Raw genomic sequence first — 27,194 nt, 5'->3', positions numbered from 1 at the left:
AGTATGTGGGTGCTCTACAGTTGTAGCGTCAGCCGATTTCACCACGGAGATGAGAGTGACGGCTGGCTTGACCGCACTTTACCGCAATATGATAACGTTTCCTGTCCATGACAGAGTTAGCATGCAGCTTCAGCCGTGATGTCTAGCTCTGCTTTTCCTGCAATATGTGAAACCCAAAGTGTTTCCATACTTTACTGGATGTGTAGTGTTTACCACTCTGGATTTAAAATCCGAGGGTGCAGGTCGTATTCCCGTGGCCGGCTTTTTGTACACGGGACGGATATGACGAGTGCGTTACTCAGACTACAACAATAAAAGCGGTAACTTCCTTCTACCTCCATATAGACTCAAATGAAGCAAATATATCAACTCTGGCATTAAAAAAATCTATTTCAAAATCGCGATACATAGGTGAATCATTTTTTTTCCCCCACCTCTAGTATGTGTGTGTTTCCTCTGTGCAAAAAGTATTCACATGGCATTAACTTCACAGGTTCAACTTGCAGTGGAAACGCAAATATCAAAAAAGAACCAGGAATGAGAGCATTTAGGCACGCTTTGGTAAGCGTAGGTGTGTTTTCACTCGCACACGTGTGCACATGTTTTCCACCTCTGTAACAATGGAAAACATTACACACATGTGCACGGGCACAGTTTCCCAGTGTGCACTTTCGCAGTCAGTGGGACTTATTGGAAGAGAATCAAGCAGCCCAGCCTCTGTGCAGTGGTTTAAAAATAGAAGTAACACACACACACACACACACTCGGCTTGCAGCTCAGAAATAGAAGAGCCGAAAAGCATCTGAGTAGGAGCCCAGTCTCTTTCCCCCTTTTTTCTCCTTTTTTTTCCTGCGTTTTTTTCTTTTTCCTTCTCTCCCTCTGCTCGCTGTACATCTCAGACAGAAAAACAAAGAGAGACGGCAAAAGAAAGAGCAAAGAAGAGGTAAGAGGAAGAACTGTGAGCAAGAAAATGAAAGCGAGCATCCGTGGGAATCAGACAGGCCAAGTTTGCAGCACCACGTGCGTGTGTTTGGGTCATAGTCACATGTGTTTCATGTTCTTCAGCGTGTTGCTGTGTGCATTTAAGCAGCAAAGTCTGCATATATTGAAATGTCTGTGGTAGAAAGTGACAGTGAGACTCTGGATGATGGAATTTCAGTAATCTCTCTGATGGAGGCAGAGAGAACGAGAGGTTCAAAAGGAAGGAAAAAGTGAAAGTGTGCGAGGGTAGAGAAGGTGTCATGGTGAATAACAGAACACACTGCGACTGCCAATATTTATCTGTTTACACAGAAAAGTTCCCTCCGCCACTCTGCACGTCTTTCCATCTCCTCTGTTTGTTTGAGTGTGTTTTCCATGCAGCATGGTGACAGTTTATCATCCCTCTGATCACTGCCGACTGCCCCTCCGCAGAGAGAGAGAGAGAGAGAGAGAGGTGGAGGAGTGATGAAGAAGTAGAAATTTGATGTCGGAGACGATGAGAGGAAGACGGAGAGGGAGGAGAGGAGGAGGAGAAAAGATGAAAGCGAAGGAGAGAGAGTGGGGAGATGATTATGCAGTTTAAGATAATGCTGCCTTTGAAGAGAGAAGAGAGGGAGCCGGAGGGAGATAAAGGAAGAGGAAGGCAACAATTTTCTTTCCATCACCTGCACTCTTTCTATGTCTTCTTCGATTTCGCTCTTTCACTACGTCGAACGGCACATGAATGAGACGACTAAAGCAGTAAATACGACTGGAGACGGAAGTGTTTCTATGACATCTGAGTTGTTGAGATGTGACGTATAGTATAAGGGGGGGTAGAGAGTGTCAAGGACAACAATTGAACTTATTCCCACAGCCCACAGAGATTAGTAAAACTGGAGAGAAGCTGTTATGTGACTCACATATGAAGAAATACATCGGCGAATTCAGATTAGAGTACGTGCTGAACGTGAGTTCATATGAGACAGCTGTCACAGGTTGTCACCATTAGCACGAAGTCCATCCTGCAGTGTAGTTCCACGCATTGTTAAACCACAGAACTACACCGAATTATAGTAATCACCACATCAAGTTTCAGTTTCACTTCTGCCTCTTCGCTCAAACTCTCTCACACGTGCACACTTTCTTTCTCTCTTCCTCTCTTTTAAAGAGGTCGATTCAGTGTCTTTTAAAAGTCAGAATCATGAATTTCCATCATTTATAGAGACACCTTGGCACAAAAGCCTGATCCCTGTTTTATCCCAGTTAGGTGAGTGTCGGCCAATTCAGATAAACTGCTAATGTAGGCTTGACCAGTGTCACTGTGTCCAAGCATGCTGCCTCTGCCTATATTGATGAATCTCAAACCTCCAGTCGTCTGAGCACTAGGAGACAGCAGTGATCAGGCTCTCTTTCACACCGTTGTGTCTCATGAAATGTTTATCTGTAGGCCATACCGTAAGTGTTATGCCAGTCTGTGTGAATTTACAGTAATATGTGTGTGTGACAGATAAAGAAAGACGATATTACTGTTTCAGTGAGACAGACAATGAGACAGGAAAACGAAACAAGCTTCTCATCAGATCTAAGTTTCCTTTGCAGTTTCTTGTAATCACTCACTTGTCACACTCAAATACTGCGACTCGTTGGAGGAAACAATGGATATGAAGGCTGGACCAATAGACCTATTTTTGTCTGACATCCGCACGCACAGAAAAGGCACTAAATTCTAGTTAAAGGAAGTTGCCGCTGTAGTTTTGAAACACTTAAAGCGGGGTTAAGGTGTCTGAGAAATACAGTAGAAAGCAGCAGGTGTTTGTCAGCTTCTGCTCAACACTATTCGTAAGACTTTCCATTCGTCTTAAGGGATTTTTTTATATGTAGGTAAAGTGTATGAAATTAACTTTCTGACTCACCAGCCAAGGGGACTGGTAGATGAAAAAAATCCATATTTTTTACCGGCCAAAATTATAAATTGCCTTTTTGTGTCACATGTACATTTGTTTCAGTACATTTTGTATTGAAATATTGAGGTATTATGTTGATTACAAACGTAGAGAAGAGGCCAGAGAGAAATAATCAATTCAAGCCTGAATACTAAGCTTGGGCGGTATCTATTTTTTCATACCTTTGTGACATTTCACTGGGTATAGGCTACTATACGGTATATGACGGTATTTATGTAAGAGAAAAAAAAAAGCTGAGCAAAACTGTGGCTTGCCACTAAAATGAGAATAGCTGGTGACCCTTAAAGGTCAGCCCACCTTAAGTGAGCCTGGGTTGTTGTTGTCGCTCGCCGTGGGGCTAACCCCCTTCACTTTGATCAGCAGGTAGCAAACAACACACAGGAACTTGTCTCGGGTCTTGAGGAGTTGTAGCATTTATTCACCGACGGTCCGAACTGTACACACACTGTACTGCTACGTTAGCACTAATGCTACAGCTGACTTAATACTCAGTCACACGCTCCCTCCCTCTATCTCTCTCTCTCTCTCTCTTGATCAGACACTCACTAACGTTACAGGCCGCCCAGCTTGCAGAAACCCATTTTGTCTCGTCGTTGCCCCAAAAAACAGTAGTAAACAGTAAAAAAACACAAGGTGCGCCGTGTGCTCGTTCCCCCTTCCTACCTCTACTGAAATTATAACTCTGCACGCTCCCTAACGTTAAGCACACGGTGTGCGTGTCAACTCTGACACAGAGAGCAAGAAGCAGTGCGCCCAAAATGGCACCAAAACGCGGTACAGACTCTCGCGGTGTGTTCCAATCTGCGTACTTCTGTACTTACACTCACTATTTTGAGTGCATAAGTGCGTTCCAATTGGGAAGTACGGCGAAATGCAGTGCACTCAAAGTACCCGGATGTTGTACTCAAAACGGTCAGATCGTTGAGTGTGGAACACTAAACACTTTCCACACTCAATTGCCTCAATCTTGGCTACGTAGCGGAAGGGGCGGAGCCACGACCACTATTCAAACAGACGTTGATAACAGAATAAAACAATACAATACGTAAACATACCGGTGCATTTTCAACGGACAAGAGGACACATCGTAGGCGTAGGCTACGACGTTGGAAACGTAATTTCCACTCTGCTTTCCTTTTTTTTCAGAAGATATTTTGGCGGGTAGCGAGCCGCGGTCAAATGTTGCGATCGTCATTTCCGGTCAGTGCGCCGCAGAGTATTCGATTTGAGACGACTCTACCCCGTTGAAATTTACGCACTACTCAAGTCAGTACCGAGTGCACAAAGTGCACTATTGAAGTGTACTTCTGGAAGTACGTGGATTGGAACACACTGTCAGTGTTAATTTCGGACCCTGTGTAGGAAGCCAGTATATGCACTTCTAGCTGATGTATATGTGAAACCATGTTTAGTTTAAACTTTACTAGATAGTTGAACAGATCCAGCTTTTGCGGTTTCTTCTCTCCTTTTTTTTCTCCCAACACTTTTTCAATCTCTCCATCTCTCTCTCTATGTCACTGCGATTTGACCTCTCGGCCGGTGACCTCATCAATAAGGGGCTCGTTTGGGGGAAGGTCAGGGTGTGTGTGTGTGTGTGTGTGTGTGTGTGTGTCTCTCTGTGTTTGCGTGTGCATGACCCTGATGGGGCCCCTAGCATAGTTTGATTAAGAGGGGGGGTAGACGAGCAGGGAGGGGTCGTGTGGGCCACCCCGCCCCCCCATCTTCCGCCATCTTAGGTTTCCGTCTATTGACTGCTGTGGCTGCCCCAGATCTCATGTCTCCTCGTCTGTGTGTGTGTGCAGTGTCTGTATCTCCTGTCCATTCTCCTCATGGCAATCTCGCAGGTGGACAAGACAATCACTCATTCTCATCTCTCTTTCCTCCCTCTATGTACATCTCTGCCTCTCTGTGTGCGTCTTACCACCCTCCACCCTTCCCTCCCATTTCATTTCTTCAACCCCCTTCCTGTCTCTGCTGCTCCCTCATCCTTTTATTCCATCCCACTCTTCCTCCCTTCCTCCGGTCAGGTGAGAGGGAGGTGAGGGAGGAGGAGGAGGAGTATTAGCCTCACTGTCTGGAGCCAGTGGTAACCTTATATCTGAACAGCGAAAGACAGAGAGAGGAAGGGTTGGTAGTAACTTGAGCTTTAGTGATTGTACATTCAACACAGAGGTCATTTTTGTAGACACTGGATACGGGTGAATACACACATACACACACACACACACACACACACACACAGAGTCTCCACCCTGTGCCAAAAGAAATGCGTACATCTAACAAGCACACATTTGAAAAAAGCATATTTCCATCGCCTTATCAGTGATGTAATCCCAATGCAACGTCGCCGTGGCGATTGTCCTCTCCCATCCTTTCAGGAACAGGCTCTGAGGTCCGCGGCTGATTGGCTTGTCCAGGCAGCTGGAAAATGGAGTTTAGTCAGCTCTGTGCCCTCGGGCTGCGCCATGCTCTAACACACACAGACGCACATACAGTACATGTAGTCAACACAGATAGATGAGCTGGGAAGAGGAAGGATGAGGAGGAGGAGGAGGAGAAAAAGGAAACGGAGAGATTCATAATTAGGGGGTAGAAACAAACAAAGCAAAAAGGGGGTTTTGGAAACATATGATCTCAGTTTAGTTATTTGCCATTATGGCCTGTTAGGGATTATGTACTATTACATGTTTTCAAATAAATCTTTTCAGTATGGTTTGAGTGGAGGAAACTATTGTTTGTCTGTTTTTGGAAGGTTTGTACACATTTTTGGGGATTTGGATGTGTCTTATAAGCAGTCCTACCACTAACGTGATTAGAAACAGCAAGGGAAGAGACACACAGAGGTTGAAAGGAAAAAGACAGAAAGGGAACAGAAAGCATTGTGTAGCTTTGAGAAATCTGAAAAGAGAGAGTCTGATATAAGGGAGTTTTCATTGGGTTTTAATCAGTCATAGCAAGTGATGGTGAAACAGTGTTCATTAGTGAGCAGCTCTGGGCTGAACGCTGCAGTTGCTTTCTTCTCTCAAGTTACTTTCAACTGAAGTCTGATCTTTCGAGGGCCTCTGCTGCAGCTGCTGAACCGAAACCAGCCAGAATATTTTTCTGGCTTTGATTCAGAGACTTTTGGCTCTCGCTATTTCATTGATGTATAATATGAAGTTTAGAAAAACATGGCCCAGTTTCTCAAAGTTGTCGTGATCCCTGGAGTTGGTTCGACTTGTTGACTCGTCGAACACACTGGCATAATTCTTGACTTTAACGCGTTAATGCAATCAATCTTTCGGAGGTTGTAGCGGGCTCAGTTTTAAAGCTAGCGTGAAGATACTGGCATCATATGAAACTAGAACCTAAAGAATCCATTGGTACCAACCGTGTCATACTAGCTTGTCGTGAAGGAGGTTAAATAACGCTCCAAACTGCCCTAATTAAAATACATACTCGTTGCAGTCCTTGTACACTGATGAGATTTTGACCACAAGTGGCTCCATGAAGCAATGTTTTGATGAGTGGGTCCCTGTTTCGTTTATGTATTGCATCATTGGCATGGTAACAGTAGCAATACAACAGCAAAAGGTGGGGCATGAAGCACTAACATAAACCTAACTGTGTTTGTTTACAAGATAACTTCAATATTTGAATTTGACTTTTCTAAACATTGCCTAATTTAGTATCCCGTAATCACCCATAATTCAAAGCTTTTCAGATTGTGATATTGTGATGAAGAGCCAATGGCACAAGCAAAGTTTATTTCAGTCCCAGTATTTACTCTTGTCTCTGTATAATCAGCTCAGGTTAGACCACAGACAGGTTTGAAGCCCCACGGCCACAGAGCAGTGCCAAGGTGAATGAGTCCTCACCAGGCTGAGGGGACCAGATGTGTCAAGTGGTTGAGCAGTGGGCACAATGGGCCCCCCGGGGCCGGTTGAGGTGCCTTGTGGGGAGGGGGGCTGGACTTTGGGTCTCTCCACCAATCCCCCTCAACCCCCTGTCCCCCTCAGACCGGGGCTTTTCCTGGGCAGCGTGGCACAGTGTGTGGCCTGGCTCTGGGCCAGAGCAGCCAGCCTGCCTGCCTCTGCCAGCCTCCCTCCCCTGAGACCAAAGACAAAGCTGGGACACGGCCAGACACTCCACGCTCTCTGTTTATCTCTCCATCATTCCCCTCCTCCTCTCTCTAGACTCTCTCTTATTCTTCTCAATCATTAGGGCTTTTTCTTTTTGGTTGTTTTTCTTTTCCACACTATCACTGTATCCCTGTATACGCTTTCTTTCTTTCTTTACCTTTTGTTCTACTCTACAAATCCATGTTATGTCCGTCTTTCATCTATTGGTCTTGTTTATCTTACATCTCACTCTATGTGCCTCACTTCTAATCTCTCACCAATGTCCAGGGTTTCTTACAAACCATTTCACACACACACACAGTCATTGTTTCTTAAGCTGGGGACACACCAAGCCGACATCAAAGATCTAGCGACGACGAAGGCCACCCGTTGAGTTGTCTCACGTCGGCTTTGTCTCGGCCAAAAAGTTGCACTCGAACACACCGCAAAGACGACAGCCGACGGCCAACTACCACGTAAGTTCTGCGCCTTCTTGAGATGAAATAACTCTCCACACCAGCAGGTCACGGTAGTCCGTATTCATCAATCAAAAAAGGAAACTGGAAGACCGAGGACGGCAGATTTAATGCCGTTAATACGTACATGAAATAAGATTTAGCAATTTCCACACATTTCACAATTTAGCTTCATTCCAGATGGCCATGTCGTGAAAATATCCATGTATTGGAATGATCAGATGAGATGAAGATGAAAAATGAACCACCAATCAGGGTGATTTCTCTCAACGATGAGCTCTGCCGCCGATTCAACATGTTGAATCGACGGAAAAACTTCCAACAAGGGCAGACTAGAGACAAAAACGTCGCCAACGGACGCTCACCAACGGCCCCAAACTGTCCAATGGATGGCCGTCTGCTTGGTGTGTCGGGGCCTTTTACATCTGCACACATATACAAGGAATATAGGCAAATATTAACGTTACAGGTATCCGCCATCCAGCTATGAACACTCACCCACATAACTCCCAACCCACTTTACACTCACACACACATTCAGTCTCTATTCAACCCCCCACACACAGATGTACTATCTCAGTTTTCCCATACAAACACACATATAGCCCTTCTCAACACATCCCCTTCCCACACCCACACATACACCCTCCTCCCTCTCTCTGCGGTGTGTGTGTGTGTTACAGTGTGTCTGTCATCCTGTCGCTGTGTGTGGGCTCCACATCAAACCAGCTGCCTAACCAATAAAGGCTAGCTCTAGCCACCAGGCTCAGACCGGCTAGCATGCATCACTCACTAAGGGTGTATGACTGTGTGAGTGTGTGCTGCATCCTCCACAACCACCCACGGTGCTGCTGCTAACAACTCTGGTTGACTCGGATACTTTTATGGGCAGTGTTTCTTTCTCTTTGTCACTCTCTCTTCATATCACACTCATATTCAACTCTCATTTATTTGCTCTCTTATTTGCGTTTCTCTCCCTTTCTCTCTCCTCAACTCTTTTTCCATTTCTTTACTCTTTTATTTTCATTATTCTGTGTTTCTTCTCTCCCATAACTTTCTAATTACCACTCTGTCTGTCACGTCTCGTAATGACTCCGAACCACAAACTTCACACCTCACATGAAAGAACAACACGCACACACACAAGCCGAGGTGCAAAGACGTACTCTATATAGGAGCGCTCACACACCCACAGTTATCTCACACGGCACACTACCTTAATTCCTCTCTGCTATTCAGGAATCAGGAATTAGATATTTTATATATACTTATATTTAAATACTTCATTGTCAGTCTTATTTATGAATGACTACTAATGATATTTATATCTCTTGCTGCTTTACATTAGAATCAATTTAACACCGACCTATCTGGTGACTCTGTTTTTAAGGTTTCAGTTGTATACTCTGCCTTGTGCGTCTTACGATAGGAGTTACTTTTGAAAATGTCCTAAAACTATACTATCGATACATACACTCACCAGCCACTTTATTAGGCACACCTGTTCAATTGCTTGTTAACACAAATAGCTAATCAGCCAATCACATGGCAGCAACTCAATGCATTACGTCATCTAGACGTGGTGAAGACGACTTGCTGAAGTTCAAACCGAGCATCAGAATGGGGAAGAAAGGGGATTTAAGTGACTTTGAACGTGGCATGGTTGTTGGTGCCAGACGGGCTGGTCTGAGTATTTAAAAAACTGCTGATCTACTGGGATTTTCATGCACAACCATCTCTAGGGTTTACAGAGAATGGTCCGAACAAGAGAACATATCCAGTGAGCGGCAGTTGTGTGGACGGAAATGCCTTGTTGATGTCAGAGGAGAATGGGCAGAGTGGTTCGAGATGATAGAAAGGCAACAGTAACTCAAATAACCACTCGTTAGAATATCATCTCTGAACGCACAACACGTCGAACCTTGAAGCAGATGGGCTACAGCAGCAGAAGACCACCCGGTACTAGCAAGGTGTACCTAATAAAGTGGCCGGTGAGTGTATATTATATGTCACGGAACTGTTCATGAATGTTGTACGTAGTGCTAGCGTCCCACGAAATGAAATAGTGGTTGTAAAAGGATAAAAACTCCACTTTTGGGAAGGGGTCAGCATGCTTCAAACCATGTGCTTTTGAGATGGTTGAACAGTGTCTGAAAACCCATTCCCCCAGACATTTCTGACACCAAAATTGGGGCAAAGGCTGCATCTGATAATACCTTTTATAATAATATTATTAAAATAAATACATTCTAAAACCCATAATCCAAAAAACGTGCACGCACCACGCAGCGATCTGCCAGGTGTTGAGAGTGAAGAAAGTAAGCAGTAATTGAACTTCAAGCTGTCACACAACTACTTCTACCACTTAGTTAGTAGGACCAAGTGCAGCTGTTAAAAAACTGTGTCGTAATTCCCTTTTTTAACAGTTATCACATCGCACCCCTCTCATCATTTCAACTATTTAATTTCAGGCATACCTTAACCTTTAGTGTTACTCTCGTGGCTCCAATTTGCATGGAGGATCTGCTCAGTGAAACGCAACTCTCCACATGTTCTTGAGCAAGGCAATTACTCCAGTACAGCTGCCAGTTGGAAACTGTGATCATACTGGGAAGAAAATAGGTTGCTTGAAAAGAGTCAACTTTCCTTGGATAGGTGGTGAAAACTTCAAGTGAAAACAGATGTAGGTTTCTTCTTAGATGCAGGGAAACGTGTATAGACATTTATTTAAGTCTGCCCCACATGTAACTTTAAGTGAATGAGTGTGTCCTACTACATGTGTGAGTAATGCTTGGTCACTCATGGTCACATACATACTCCTTCAGTCACAAAACACAAATGGGAGCATCACAACCGTCGCTAAACCTGTAATCCTTATTGTGAACTGATGTGTCCCTTCAGAATTAACCCCCCCACCTGTCACCTCTCAACCTCATGCACCCCTTCACCCTTCACCCTTCACCCTTCACCCTTCACCCAGAGCTCCCAATTAACCCTGAAACAGGCTTCTTTCACAGCCTTTCTTTAAAAAGTTTCAGTACAACTTAGGTCCTGTTTTCATAGTATCAGCCATATTAGGATGCCATATCGGAGGCCACATTGGGTACCATGAATTTAAAGACCAACACGCCAGACATTCCTAAAGACTGAACTTGCATTTTTCATTTGGGATGCACCGATGCGACTTTTTCAGTCCCGATACCGATAACAATACCTGGGCTTTGGGTATCGTCCGATACCGAGTACCGATCCGAAACCAGTGTTTAATTAATAAGCTGTATGCCTCGCTGTGTGGAAGTGACTGGGATCATTCTTTTAGCTGTAAAATGAGAAAGTTTGTGACCCGGCAGCCATGTTGAGATCAGTTGAGGAAATACCGAGCACCGCCCACCAGCCGGAGAACGGCCAATAGGAACGCTCTCTCTCTGAAATGACCTGTGATTGGTCAAAGTCTTCCGTTTTAGATTTTTTAAAGCCTGAAAACAGAGCCATGAGGAGGAGCAGAAGTGTAGTCTTCTCTCAGAACACTTGAATTACAATATGCTGAAAGGTTATAATGGAATTTTTGCCCAATGATGTCAAAAGACTTGTTGCCTACTGAAGCTTTAACAGCCTATAGTGCATGATTGTGTGGTTTGGTTGTTATGGTGACATACTATCTATTTTAACTTCAAAATACTGGCATCCAAAAGCTGTGTGTCTGAAATTTCCACATATTTGAAATCATCAAAAGATGAGGTAGTGTTACCGCATTAACAATAGAAGCAAGTGTGATCTCACTTTATTAGCTGGTTTTCAAAACAAAACATACCGTGCTAGTGTGTGGACATTTGAGCTCAGATTATTCCCAAAAATGTGTTCCCTTGTAGAGGTATAGTGCTCTAAACACCAACCATACTAAACTCATACGTGTCTCTATATGCCTGCTGATCAGTACTTAACACATTAACACATAGACCCACAGCGTCACGGTGTATTTCTGTAAAATGACGTTATAGTTCAAAATGAATTGAATGATATGGTTCTGTATTAAAGGCTTCAGTTGGATTCTGTTGAGGCTAATGTAATGCGCATCATGTTACATGATTCTGACATTGTCTGACTTACTTGGGATCACTTTCTGTCCCTTTACGTCAGTCTTTCTTTACAAAGCTGACTGAGACAGCGCTGGCTTGGGATCAGTGTTTTACAGTCAAAAGAGATATTGACTACAGGGCAGATGGTCTCTTTCCATCTCTCTCTTTTTTCTTTTTCCGCGTCCCACTGAAGGGCATGCTGACCTGTTGTGGACTGATGTGTTTGTGTGCACGTGCACAACTGGTGAAAGAAGAAGTGTGTGTGTGTGTGTGTACAGGGGAGGTAATCTTTTTAATTCTATGCAGTGTTTGAAGTTTTCCCTCGGTCGGCTCCAAACTTTAACATCAAACGCTCAGGTCACCCTCCCTCCCTTCATCTCTGCGTCCTCCTCTCACCCCCCCCTCACCCTTCCTCTTCACTCTCCCTCTCTGTGATCTGGTGAGACTAGCACGGGAGTGTCCTGCAGATAAAGCGGGGGCAAGTAAGATTAGACATACTGACGCCCCTACACACCACAGAGACAAGAGAGGGCACCGCCAAGCAACAGCGTTTTGTGCAGTGAGTTGAGACAATGGCTGTATCCGAAACCTCATACTATACTAGTAGTACATACTGGTTTGGCCAAAATGTAGTATGTAGTAAGTGAACAAAAGCAAAATCTACAGTATGCCAAAAATACCCGGATGTCTTTCTGATTTGGAAAAAATCTCCAGTATGCATCGGACCAGTCTACCTCGCCTACTGTATCCCACAATGCAAGACGAGGACTCAAGTCGATTTTGAATATTGGCAGTTTTACAATATTAGATTGCAAATCGAACATTTGTTCCACCGTTGTCGGAGTTTAGAAGCTCCACAAACTGCCGCGAGCTGGCTAGAGCTCTCTAGAAACCAGTCTGTAGACGAGGGGCTTTTATTTCCCTGTTGACAGATAGTTTGTTTAAATATCGCAACACAATTGTCCCTCATAAATTAACAGGAACCTTTGTTTATCTGCCTTTTTGGAGTTGAAAAGCTCCACAATCGCCTGCAGGCGTAGCTCGCTGGAGAGCCGGCTAGTGACGCTCACAGAGCGGCTACAGAGCAGCAGAGTTGATGATCCTGTTTGTCTTAATTCAATATGAGAGGATAGAATAAATTGTTTAAACTATGCAGTATCTTATAAAGTAAATCAAAGTTGTATTTTTCCGATAATATTGCAGTAGTGGTATGAGTTCGTTTTTTTTGTCCAGTGCTTTAAGAGCTGGTTTAAAGGCTACAGCCTCGTCTCTTTAACCGTTTCATACTGCATACCACTGAGGAACGTAGCGTGCAATATGTACTGTATACTGCATACTGCGTTTCGTCAGTACTATGTAGTAGGCGTTTTCGAATACAGCCAATGACTTTATGGAGCTGTATGCATCCAAAACAATGTGTGTGTGAGCAGCTGGTAGAGCCAGTTGTTTCATCATCACTCCGTAACCATGTTTGACACACAGGGCTATTTTTACCCCAGAGTCAGACCCGCAACCCGCTTCTTGACTCACAAGTCACTACGAGCCAAACACACACTCACACACACACACACACGACCTGAGGATTTCCACCGAGATGCACATGGCGGGTGGAAAAAGTCTCATACATACTTGTTCGCTGCCCAAGTAACTAAGATATGTGTTTGCCTCTGTTGCTACGGGGTCTTGTTTGTGTGTGTGTGTGTGTGGATTAGCATGTGTGCGCGGGTCATGTGCCTCTCAGGGCAGACGCTGAACAGCTGCATGTGGTTTGTGTTTGTGTATCTGACAGCGGCTGGCCCCTCTCTCTCTCCCTCTCCTGTCTGGACTCATGGTGAGCCCTCCTCCTCACTTGCCAGCTATCAAAGCACTGACCAAATGACGAACACACACATGCGCGCACACACACACACACACACACACACACACAATGCCACATTCTCTGGTATCTCCACACATACTGCTTCTTTTGTTTCTTGGTTTAAGAGGAGCCAGATGCGAAGTAGCACATGCTTGTGTTCCCCAAACTGGTGTGTGTGTGTGTGTTTTTGCATTTTATATGTGTGTGTGTGCCTTTGTGTTTTTCTTTGTTGCTGGGTGTTTCTGTAACTGCACGCACGTTTCTGTATTTGCAGTTTGTCAGGATACTGTACATGAGTGAAGTTTTGTGTGTGTGCGCTGTACAGTGTGTCTCCTGGTTACGGGGCTCGTTGTTTTGTCTAAACTTTCAAGTCTTTTTTGGCGTGCTGACTCAGCTGATCTGGAGCATTTAATAGGGTGTGTGTGTGTGTGTGTTGCAGATCCGGCAGCGTTTAATAGGGTCTGTGTGCTTTCTGGGCGCAGATTCACGGCCCAGTGAGCCAACAAGTCTCTGAACACAGCGAGTGTGTGTGTGTGTGTGTGTGTGTGTGTGTGTTGGCAGAGGTATCCTACAGAAGTATATGGCCTCATTCTATAGGTGGATGGAAGATGTGTGTACGTGTGTGCGCAATAATGTATTGACCTTGTCTCTCATTGCCAGTTCCCAGAAGGTTGATGAATAAATAAAGGCGTGACGCTTCCCCCAGCGAGCATGTGTCTGCTGCTAGCAAGACAGAACGACACCACACATACACTCGCAATCACGCACACACAAAGCTATCTGCCTCTCTGTTTGCAGGGCTCTATTTGCTCAGTGGAATAATGTTGATTCCCTGCGATACTATATATTATATACCTTTTCTGTGCCTCTGCATTCACGTACATATCTAGATATGGGTGTGTGTGTGTGTGGCAAACAAGGCAACTCCATCTAGGTCCCTGCCCTTCCCTGGTGGCCTCTATGCTTGGAGCTTGTTTTATGTTACATAGTAGAGGTAGACTGATGAAACGGTTTGGCCAATTCATCGCCGCCTATTCGGAGTGACAAAAAAGTGATTTTTAAAAATATGCAAAAGTAGCCGACGTGAAGAAGATATCTGCACTTTTCCCGCTCCAAACTATCGTTATTATATCTGCCTTTAAAGATATAAGTCGACATCTATTACATAGCCTCCTTGGCTGTGTTTCCAAACTGCATCAAAAGTTCAGTTAGCACATTTTTGTTCAGAGTTTAACACTGTGCAGCTCCACATGCTTGCAGAGAAACTCTGTCATAACTCAAGATCTGAACACTGTACAGGCCATATGTACTTTTTTTCCCCATCTTTGCATTCATTTGCTCTTTCTTACCTGTAGCTGTGTGCATTTTTAAACTCTTATTACTTTTTTGTATTTGACATGTTCTTCCTGGAGGGAGGACTGGAGGGTTTAGAAGGTTAGAAACCATCCAAAAGATCAAACAGTTCAAGTCCCCCTCTATTAAAAAACAATATATTTTGCTTATTGTACTGTTCGTCCATGTGAATGTTTGAGCTTGACTGTGCAGGATGATGAATGTGCAGAGTTTAGGGGGAAGGATTCTCAGCGCTCACCATAAATCTCAGACGTGTAGGTACGAGCAGGATTTTGTGACGTCACAGCTGGTTTGCAAGCCAATCGTGGTCCAATATGCTGAATGTGATGTGGAAACCTGAAGCCTCCAGCACACATGGACAGAGATTGGACTTTTCAGTGAAGTAGAAAACATCTTGAGTCCAGCTGTTAAACTTTTGAAATACAAAAAAAAACCATTTGCATTTTCATAGATTTTTTTTAATGAGGGAGAAGGAGTAGATTTTAATCATTTTTAATGAGGTAGTTGAACTTTTTTTGTGCAGAAAACACATTACACACACACAGTGGAGTGTGGTGGGAGTGGTCAGTGAGATGAAGTGCCAGACCACTGCTGAGGTCATGAGGGTTAGAGCTCTGTGGGGGTCAAAGGTCAGGCCAGGCAGTCAGGCCTCTGCACATGTGCCCTAAGCAGGTGCCCTAGCAACCACGCCGGGAAAGAAGGAGGTTTACAAATGCACACTGGAAGAAATAAACACACATATTCTCTCACACACAAAATTGGAACCATCACATGCTCCAGCATATTGAACACAGTTGTGGGATTTTCCTTCTCGGTCTGATTTAGTGCTTTTGCGTCATTTGGTCGTCTCCACCCACTGATTTTTTCATTGCATTCCATCCTCTAATTAGTACAATAAAAACATTACCCGCTGCATATTCGCATAGTCACATGACATGTCATGAAGTGACAAAACTATTTCCCTGACATTTTCCAAAAACGCGCCTTTATTTTAGAGAACCTAGTTTTGCATTGCAGTGCCTAATTTAAAGTAAAGTTACTCATTCAATCTGAAGGGTTTCTCCTCTTCCAGACTCAGCACCTGTACTGAAACATTGTCTTTGCTTCCATCGTCACTTACTCTAACTTGTGGCATCTGTGTACCTGTAATTTGTGTGATGGAAAGTCTGGTCACTGACTGGTCATGTTTAGTCTATTTTGCCTTTGTGTCTATTCATTCTTGTCTGCATTTTTTCACTCTCAAGACACGGGCCACGAATAAAGACACAGCCACAGCTCTCATTAAGACCGCTATAACTCATAATAATGGCTGTCATGAACCCAAGTGAGCTGAGGCCTTATTAGGAAGCATAAATCACAAGGTGTACACTCTCTTTAGTGTATTCATACCGCCTATTCATACCCTATGTTTAAATTACATACATCCCAACAAAGACATTTACCTTTTTTAGTTATGCTTCATCCAGTTTGGACATTTATCCACAGCTTTTCTGTCACATGGATTGCATTAACATGAAATGTTTTGCAATGACTTTCCTCCTATAGGGTGTCTTGTAATTACTCTTGACATTTATAAGAAGTGTTAAAGTTGTTTATATTTTACTTGCGTTTTTTATGCATCTCTGCTTTAAGTGTGCTTCTTAGTTGACACTTTATTTTTGGGGAACTTACACATGGTATTCATAAAGGCATGTTTTTTTTTTTTCTAATTTAAAGAGAAAGTTACCACATGTAGTACATACATAGCAAATGGACAACTTTGATGTGGGCTTACAGGTTTTAGGTCACTATGATTTAAGTAAGCAATAAATTCCTTCATGCCCTGTTTATGTCCCTCTCAGACACACACACATACACGCACACACCTACACACATATAATGACTTGTCCCGTTTGAGGTCAGGGTTGCAGACATCAAAGCCTAGTAGACAGCCAAGTCAGTAGCCACTTTCAGACAGGCACTTTGCTCCGTAGATGTGCTGGCAATCTGAGGCGTCCACGTCATGTTTGACTCATTTTTATGCAAAAGTCACCCAGGCAACTTTGCTATAAACCTCGTAGCATTTCCACAACACTGCTACAGGGCTCAAGTCAGAATTGAGTGCAATTACAAAAAGGCTACAGCTAAAATAAGGTTATATACATTAAAGAGAGAGATATTGCATGCACATGTTGTTCCACCAAGACAACACTTTGAAGACTTAATTATAATTTTATAATGCACTGGTTTAAATGAGCCAGTTTTAAGTTGTAGGGGAGTAGTTGTTCTCTTGCGGTGCAGCAGGGAAAGGCTTTAAAAATCATGTTTATGATGTTTGGGAGCATTGGACAAGTTTTGATATTTCACTTTCTTTCCAGACCAGTGTTTAAATTAAAATACAAAACAATTTTTTTAGTATTTTTGTCTGGGATTTTTGCAGCTAGACATGTTGTCTGTCATGACTGATGGTACGTGTCCACAGGGGCGTTTTTTATCGCGAGGGGACGCGACGCTTCCCAGCATTGGACGCTTGGTGTGCTGTCCCTAGAAACAAGGCACTCGGCTCCTGATTGGACGAACGCTTTCCCGCCATTGGCTGCTGCTCCCAGCTTTCAAACCGGAACCAGTATGGAGGCTCGTTTGGAAACTCTCTTCTCTTATTTCACAAAAATAGTTCACTGAAATGTGTTTCTGAAAACATTTGAGGCGAGAAATAACCCACGCAGTTGCTGAATCTGTCTTTATTTTTTTGATCGACAACGTTTATTTTAAAAGATTATCGGGAGTTTCGAGAGGCGGCGAGTCGCGTCGGACGCCTGTCATTTGCATAAAGTAGACGAGCCCTCAACTTTATGCAAATAAGGAGCGGGCGTCGTGACGCCTAGTCTCTCGAATCGCGACGCCACGCTACCGGAATGCATTGCGCGGCTGCTTGCATAGACAATGAATGGGGAGCGTGGAAAGCACGGAGCCTGTGGACACGTACCGTCAGGCTGCGTGTCGTTTAAAAAATGACGATGCCAATACCAGTACCAATACCGGTACCCTTAAAGTAATACCGATACCAATAGAGTACTTAATTTGATACCCATCATGTGAGTGAAAGCTATATGTGAGTCCCACTGGATAGCTAATCGCCGCCGCACTGCATAGTGCTCATACAGCGGTTACCGGTGGGCCAATGACACGTCACATTCAATCGAAGAACGGAAGCTGTAATTGGCTGCGAGCAAGACCACATAAATAGTCTTTTTTTTTTCTAGATTCACAAAAAGGTTTGATTGCAGGTATATGTTGACAGTAGATGTTTCTGAACTACTTGGTACAGGGTTATTTCGGTCGATACATTAAAGGTATCAAGTACTGATACCCAGCCCTAGTCATGACTACAGCGCTTTCTCCCTCTCATGCATACACACGGATCCACTTTGCCAGCAGTATATTGTCTCTCCCATCTTTTATGTCATTGATTAGTTAAGCGGTAGAATGTGGGAATAGTCACACTTCCTCGATCCTGTTTCCCACACAGCCTCCATACCACACCCAGGCAAACAGTCCTGTACAGTGTACACACAGAGAAGCAATAGACATGGAAAAGCTTCACATTCACATTTTATGCAAAGTCTAATACAGTAATTCTAAATGAGAAATTGAGTGTGAAAAGATGCCAAGAGTGAAGTCATAGAGGAAAACAAATCCGAGTTAGTAAGACATCATGACGACGGGGGACTAAAGAGACGGAGCAGATTGGAGGAGAGACAAAGAGAGAAAAGGTGACAGAGAGATGAGAGCATATGGATGGGGGAGGAAGAGCGAGAACTAATTAAAGAAAGTAGAGTTTTTAGTTGGGTGTTGATTCCATGAGGAGTAATGGTCCCAGGTGTGTGAGATGAGGGGAAACGGAGGAGATGAGGGAAGGGGAAGGAAACTAGGTCCCCATACACCATATGTTCTCCATCATTCCCTCTTTCTTCTCACTCTTTTATTCCCTTTCATTTCAGGCTTTGCGCCGTCTCACTGAGACGAGCTGAGCGCGGATTGCTTTCCTTCTCTTTGTGCGTCTTCCTCACCGTTCTGTCAGCTATTGCACTGTACTGCTGTACTGGCAGGTTAAGTAAGGTGACAGTGGATTGAGTGGGCGGTGGTTTGGAGACGGGAGTGATTGTGTGGCTGTTTGCATTATGCTTTTGTTTCCATTGCAGAAAGGTTTCATAGCTTCCATGATTTGTCTGCACAATGTAAGGCGTGTTTATTAGGGATTTCTATTTGCTGTTCCCTCTGTAGATGTGGATTTCACTATTTGGCTTGCACAATATGGGTTTTTATTGTTTAGCTTGTCTTGTGTTTATTTGGCATATAGGGTATTAATGTGTATGCAACTCACTTGTGCAACATTACTTGTTGTTTAAAAGTGGATTTCTTTGTGTGCATTGGGTAAGACTGTAGCTTTGCCAGCAGGTTCGGCTTTCGGTTCACTAAAAGTGTTATTGAAGTGCCACTTTGCAGGTTCAGTACTTTGTCCTGTAGATTTATGAGTACAGTGCAAGCCCACGTATACATACTAGTGTTTCACTCCTTGACCACAGTACAGGAACAGACCACGAGTTTAAGATGACATGTCATCTAAAAATAGCAGCTAAACTCACTCACCCTTCCTTCAACGCAGCCCTACTCTGGCCGGATAACCACCCCTCTACCCCCCACCCCCTCATCACGGATCTCTCCACCCCGTCATGAAATGCAAGCTGCTCCCACTGTACATTCCACTCCGAGGAATGAGCCAACTCCCCTGTAAATTAGAGAGCGGGGGGCTAGTTATTGTTTTCTGCCAAACAAAGGCAGTTAGCAAACAGGAGTGGAGCAGTTCCCAACCGGTGGTTAGTCAGGCTTAACATCCGGGGGCCTGGAGGGAAGCTGCTGCTGCTGCTGCTGTGTCACCAGGTTGGAGTGCCTCAAGGCTCCGTCCCGGGGCCCCTCTTTGGTCTCTTTTTTTCCCATCTCTGTTGTGTGTCTGTATGTGTGCCCATGTGTGGGCCCTCAGGCTGTTGTCAGGCAGATCACGGGAGCTGTTGTGAGTTAGCCCGTCTGTCTGTGTCTACCTACATGCCTCTGTTCCCTAAAGAAGGAGAAGGAAAGGAGGGAGATAGGGGAGGGGAGTAGGGGGGGTTACTACAGAGAGATGGAGCGAGCGCATTCCTCGACATGCACAAAACGTGTCCGCAGGGGGAACTGCAAGCCCAGCAAGATTCACAGACTTCCAACTTCTTAAAACAAGACTCCCCTCTTCTCCCCCTCCCCCATCCTCATCCTCCTCCTTCCCCTCCTCCTTCCTCCTCTTCTTCGCCCTGGAGTGGTTTAAGCGAAGGGATAATCTGTGGAGGAATTCCAAAAGGCAGGAATCCAGGGATTATCCAAAGAGGAAAATGGTAGATGATGGAATATTTAAGGGTTTACCTGAAATGATTGCTTGGGTTTTAGGCTCCGAGGTTTGAATTTGTGACAGCATGACCAATTTCAGTTTGCAAATAAGGCGATAAAAATTAACTAAACAAGACATCAACCTAAACGGGATGTGTGGGATGCTCTCTGAGACATTTGCAGTATATAATGCTGGCTGTCCTGCTGCAATGAACTTCTATAATATGCATTTTCTAAAATCAGACAGAAGAGGTTTCTTTAAATACAGTGAATACCCAGGGTTAAATTGAAGCAGCCAAAGTTCAAAATGATCATCCTGATTATCCTGAATAATGTAATTTGCTCAATACTTTTATATTTCAAGTGTTGTTAGACCTGCAGACGTGATCTTTTAAAATAAGTCTCCAGTCTTTCATTCTTACCTAGTTTGAAGTCGACTAACACTATCCCATAGTCATGTCCACTATTCAGAATGAAGGTGCATTAGCCTTCAATCAGTATAAGAATTCAGTGTCGGTATAAGCAATCTGGTGTTCTGTTTCACCAATCAGAAGTGATTAAATACTAACTTATTGTAAGCGAATCGGACATCATGTAAGACCATGAGAACAAATCCTGTCTCATCTGTGTCAGTCCAAGATGATGGTCCAACAGCTAGTCTATTTATTGATATCAAATTAGAACTGGTCTGATTAGTTGATTTCTTGATTAGTCAATCATCACAAAAAATAATTGGTTAAGTATTTTGATAATTAATAGTCACTTAAAAACGTCAAACATTTGCGGGTTCCAGCTTGTTAAATGTGAGTCCTTGCTTTGCTTTATCTGTTTTATTTCACTGTAATTTTAATATCTCTGGGTTTTGGACTGTCAAAACGAGCAGTTTGACAATGTCACGTTGGGCTCTGTGCAATTGAATTTTGTTGACAATTCTTTTCAATTGATAGATCGAGATAATCCTTAGTTGCAGCCTAATCAAACAAAACTAAGACAAAATGCCGAAAGATCTCTCCCCCCAAAAAACACTAACTCTATTAAAGGTGTAAGAAAAATATCGATACACATGAGTATCGTGATATTATGTGTAGTGATGCTGTATAGATTCTCCAAAACACTGTATCGATTATTAATTAACCTCTTAAAAACCCGACCACTATGCTGTCTTTCAAAGGTTGTGGCGGGCTCAGTTTTAAAGCTAGAATGAAGCTACTGGTATCATATGAAACTATAAAAGGAATTCATTGATAACAACCATGTCATACTAGCTTGTCGCGAAGGAATCCAATTGAATTCATGTGTGATGATGTTAGTCTCCATAGTAGCCATTTCACATCTTGACTTTTCTTTACTCAGATTTTATACATCTGGTGATGTGTCTTTATACTATGACAGTTTTTCATTAATTAGATTTTTTAAAAAATCATAATATATAGCCTTGCTTACAGTATATATCGCAATATATTGAATCGTTCCCCCAGTCTCATGATACGTGTCGTATCGCCAGATTCTTGTCAACACACAGCCCTAGTTAAACTCATGAATTTGAGCATGTTGTCTCTGCCATTCACACAATCCCTCCAGACATTACTTGACCCAAAAAAGCTGGTGATGTTCCGCATGTGGCTACAAATAAACATCGTTTGGCAGCAGCGTGGTGTTTAAAATGCTGTAACGCTATCTGTGTATGGCTGTGTTATTGTAAACAGGCTGCATCTTTGGGGCTTAGCTCCTCCTGTCCTACTTAACTGGTCGATAAACAGGCTTTAGCTTTAATTATGGTGATGTCTGATATTGCACCTTCTTACATCATGCTGGTATCTTGTTTATGTGTTTTGTCTAGCCCTGTGTTGTTTTGTGTGTGCATTTGTGCGTGTCCATCACTGTTTCTATGTGTGTGTGTGTGTTCTGGATGTCTGAGGATATAATGACGGTGGGTGTATGTCCTGTCTGGTAGCTGTAATCACTACCACTATGTGGTTGGTCAGTACATTGGGCTCTGTTTGCCATGGTATCTGTGTGTTTCTATTTTCACATGTACAAGGTGGATTACATCAGATCCTGTGTATTTTTTTAAAAGCCCCTGCATAGCCTTTGTAGTTGATTAATATTCTGACTGTGGTGTCTTACGGTGTGTTTTGTAGATGTGCCATCAAGGTCATTCAATTAAAGAAAAGGACTATCCTTCGCTCTCCTCAAATGCTCAAATTACCTAAATTTTTTCTTTTAATTTTTGTCTGCAAACTTGTTTCATTGCGGATAATTTGAACTTTAAGACACAATAGAAATTGGCTGGCACATTTACAACAGTTTTTAAGATGTGTGGCAGCAAAATACATTAAAGGGTAGCTTTGGTATTTTCAACTTTGACCCTATTTTCCCTTGTTTTTGTGTCTAAGTGACTAATGGGGAGAACCGTTTTTTTAATATGAGGGATAACGTTGTAACCGGCAGCTGCGAAACGAGCTGCGAGGGCAAATTCAAAGACCTCATCCACATTTTCGAAATCATCTAAATATCTAGCCATGACATTGAAAATCTAAGCTACACTTTCTGGCACTGCACCACGGATGTATTCCACTATTCCACCATTGTCTTCCGGCAGCACGTCACCTGGCGAGATTTCAGAACGAGACTTCTCCTTTATGTCAGACACTTATGATGACAATCAGAGCCTGTCATGGCAAAAACAAGCACTTTTAGTGGACATAAATGACGGTGCCAGCTTGCCCCAATAGCACCATATGTCCACACACTGAGATGTGTTGCTAGAAATGTGTCGCCCACAAAACCATTGTCTTCCTTGCGTTTTTCTAGCGTTTTTCTAGTGTTTTTTAGACGCGCATAGAAGTTCAAATATTCTCAACTTTTCAGCACCAGGTGTGTCGTCGCACCACTCGTCAATGTCAAACTTGGCGCAGGCAGCCACTGAAACCAAGCAAGAGGCAGGCTTTACTACTGTACCTCACCGGAGAACTTTCAGCGACAGAGCCTTCAGGGTCGCAGCCCCCGCCCTCTGGAACTCTCTCCCTCCTGAGATCAGAAATGCTTCATCCCTGGACACTTTCAAAAAACACCTCATGCACCACCTGTTCATCAAGGCCTATGACCTCAGCTAACTCTTCCTACACATCACTCCTTTTAATTACCTGGCCACTGTTTTTTTTCCTCTGATTATTTATCAGTATGATTTTGAGTGCCCTCTTTGTAAAGTGTCCTTGGGTTTCTTGAAAGGCACTATACAAATCCAATTCATTATTATTATTATTACCACTTCATTCCTGTTTTGATATCTCATGTCGTGATGTTTCATGTAGGCTACTGTCTTTGAGAGAGCGACAGAGAGAGACAGAGACCACATTTTTCCGTTAATCACATCTGATCGCCCGGTTGCAAGCACACAGACCCCGCTCCACAGGCGCACCTCGCTGTCTTGCCCGACGCACTTTGCCGAGGCCTTTTTAAAGCGGCCGCGCCTGTAGCGACGTGTCTCTGTGTGATCAGCCCCTATTACAGCCCGTGAGCAGCTGCCGTCTACAGTGCTCACCCTCAATACTGGACCAATTTCAGAAATTGCTGTCCCTATTAGTCAGTTAGACACAAAAAAAAATGGAAAATAGGGTTGAAAAAAAAAACGAAGTTACCCTTTTAAAGGATGATACACATGTTGTGTCTTGTGGAAAGCCTTCACAGAAGAGTGGAGGCTGTTATTGCAGCAGAATCATGCCCATGGCTTTATAATGAGATTTTCAACTATCTCATATAGGTGTAATGTTCAATGCATTGAACTATACAACGAGATGTGATACATTATATGTGGCTGGCTGTTTGAAGTGAAGCACTACTCCCTAGTCCCTACAATATGTATTAGCCAATATCACTGATAACATGTTGTGTGTGTGTGTGTGTATATCAATTCTTATATCTGTGGTATGCTTGCTTTTCAGGAACAGGCAATATCTGGCCCACCCAGTTACAGTCAGTACACACCCAGAGCGTGCTCAGCAGTGGCAGGTAAGAGGAACAAGCATGTCCGTGTGTGAGTGCGTGTGCATGTGTGTGTATTTCTACCCTAATAGATTATCGATGCACTGCTGGGTTGGTTGGCTACAGCAGACAGTGGAAATGGGCCTGGTCTCCCCTGAGGAAACAAGATATCTCCAACACACACACAGCTAACACACACATACAGTAGATCCAAACACAGGCACAATGTGACTTCATAGGAAAAAGCTCTCATGCGCGGGACTTTAAAGCACATTTTGCACACTCACACACACACATAGACACACACACTTACGTGCAATTAGACACACCACACACCTGCTGGGTCTTTAGAGGAAGCTGAGCTCCATTCTGCCGGTATCTGAAGATGAAAGGAGGAGAAGAAGAGTGGAGAGAGACAGGCAGGAGGGAGAGGAGGAGGGATTAGAGGAGAGGAGGAAGACGGGCAGAGAGGTAGGGGACAAAGAAAGAGAGCAGATAAAGAGGAAGAGGAGGAGGAGCAGTGATGAAGAGCGATAGCCAACTCTGCACACTCCCACCTTCTCTCTTCTTTGTGAACAGATGGGTGGAGGTATCAGATTGTGATGACAGCCAAAACGGGGAAAAAGGGTCCGACAGACACATACATACAGTACGTACAGTCACACATGGCTTGTTGCTCTCGGTCTCCTCATTCTCCCCCACTATCATATTTACATATGACATGATCACACTGCGTGTTTTGTGTAAAGTGATCATGAACTAGTCAGGCCAGACAGGTTCTACAATCTAGTTCATCCAGTGAAAGCACACAACTGCAAAATACATCTGAATTGAGATCCAGTGATGTTGATGTTTTTCCTGGACAGCAAGATGGAGGGAGGGAGGAGAGGGAGGGAGAGGCTCCAAGCAGATGATGAATCAGATGAACAGCGGGAAGAAAGAGATAAGGCGGGATGAAGAAAAAGCAGGACGAGAGGGAGAGAGAAAAAAAAGAAGGCATCAAACTTGCGAGCCCTGTGGGTCTTCACTTGCAGCGGGAGGAGGGCAAACGGAGGCATGGTGGAGAATTCAAATGTCTCGGTGTCAGTGGGTTCACCGGCAATCTGTTCTGAATCCGTCGCACATCACAACATACACTCCGGCTCGTGCTCGGGACTGATGAAATTTGTGTCATGTGGTATTACATTTTTAAAGCTACACCAGGGACGTGTCTGTGTTGGCAGCTTCAAATGACACAGAAGAAGGTAACAGTTTGGCATTTAAGAACCTCACCACCTTGACATAGTGTAACATAACAAACTGCTCACAGTACACTCATACTCATACCAAACTACGCTATGCCAGTAGATAGCAAAGGCATCAGATGGAGGTTTGTTGGACAGAAGAAATATTGCAGGGTTTACAAATTGTTTAACTCAGTTTAAATATATGAATGTATGTATATGTATATAGTAGGGCTGTCAAGGTCAGCGCAATAATAACGTGTTAACACAAATTTGTTTTAACGGCACTAATGTCTTTAACGCATTTTGCGATTATTAGGTTGTAGCGTGGTCAGTTTTAAAGCTAGAGTGAAGATACTGGTATCATCTGAAAACCTAAATAACGCTCCCAACGTACGCTAAGTTTTGGTGAGGAAAAACTTGCATGGCCATTTTCGAAGGTGTCCCTTGACCTCTGACCTCAAGATATGTGAATGAAAATGGGTTCTATGGGTACCCACGAGTCTCCCCTTTACAGACATGCCCACTTTATGATAATCACATGCAGTTTGGAGACAAGTCATAGTCAAGTCAGCACACTGACACACTGACAGCTGTTGTTGCCTGTTGGGCTGCAGTTTGCCATGTTATGATTTGAGCATATTTGTTATGCTAAATGCAGTACCTGTGAGGGTTTCTGGACAAAATTTGTCATTGTTTTGTGTTGGTAATTGATTTCCAATAATAAATATATTCATACATTTGCATAAAGCAGCATATTTGCCCACTCCCATGTTGATCAGAGTATTAAATACTTGACAAAATTCCCTTTAAGGTACATTTTGAACAGATAAAGAAAATTGCGACTAATCACGATTAAATATTTTAATCGATTGACAGCCTTAGAATATAAATCACAGAATATGCAGTTACACAATGTAAAGTTTTTAATCCAATTCATGGATGCATGGTGATTCCTTACTTATAGCAGCAGAATTTCTGTAGGACAAATATAACTGCAGCCTGTGTGTTCAGTTTAAGCTGACAGTTTGGCTGTATTTTGTACAACGGTTTCAAAAGCACTTGTAATGTGGCATGAAAACTTTTTCCAAGTAATGTTGCATTTAGAGGTCTGCTGCAGTTTGGGGGAATTAGACTTATTTTGTTCCATAGTGTAGCAAGAAGTTGGGTGAAATGTGCAAAGTCTGACCTGCCACAGGTTGCAGGTGTGTGCTTCGTATGTATGTGTGTGTGTAGTCTGCTTCTGGTCTATATATTGTCAGCTTTCTGCCGGTCATGGTGGTCAAATGTACTGCCAGCATGGACTCTGTGTTCCCAGTCCAAGAAGTTCAGTTCGATTGAAGTTTTTTTCTGGCTAGACTACCCTCTCTCTCAAATCTAGCTATATTTACATCCAGCTGTCAAGTGAATTTCATGCAAACTTTAAAAATAAGTAAAATGTAAATGAGGTGTTTTCCATCAGTCAGTTTGAAGTGAATAAAAATAAGCTTCCAGAATGTCAAAACTGAACATTCACTAGAAAGCCTGAATGAGTCTTTCAACATCTGTATTGGGTTTTCTTGGATATGATATCTTCCCGTCAGTCAGTCATCTTTCAGAATTTCCAACCTTCCATACCTCTCTCATACTGAATATGTACGGTAAATATAAGACTACAGTCAGCAGTGGGTTACCTTAGCTTAGCATAAAGACTGGGAACAGGGGGAAACAGACATGAAGTCTTATCGTCCCTATCTGAGTTTCCATTCAATTTTCTCAAGTGAATTCTAAGTGAACTTTTGAATTGGACGCATTTCCATC

General features: G+C 43.4%; 1 protein-coding gene across 1 annotated transcript in view; it reads left to right on the top strand.

The window, feature by feature from the left end:
* kdm6ba (lysine (K)-specific demethylase 6B, a) overlaps positions 1-27,194 on the top strand; it is a 100,692-nt gene that overhangs the window by 13,612 nt on the left and 59,886 nt on the right. The window contains exon 3 of the mRNA XM_074624513.1: positions 24,132-24,198. The gene's annotated coding sequence lies outside the window, so the exon portion shown is untranslated. The remainder of the gene's footprint in view (positions 1-24,131; positions 24,199-27,194) is intronic.

Source organism: Sebastes fasciatus, chromosome 22 (assembly GCF_043250625.1).
Source record: "Sebastes fasciatus isolate fSebFas1 chromosome 22, fSebFas1.pri, whole genome shotgun sequence".
In the NCBI taxonomy this organism is placed as follows: Eukaryota; Metazoa; Chordata; class Actinopteri; order Perciformes; family Sebastidae; genus Sebastes; species Sebastes fasciatus.
This window is presented reverse-complemented; position numbering and strand designations above follow the sequence as displayed.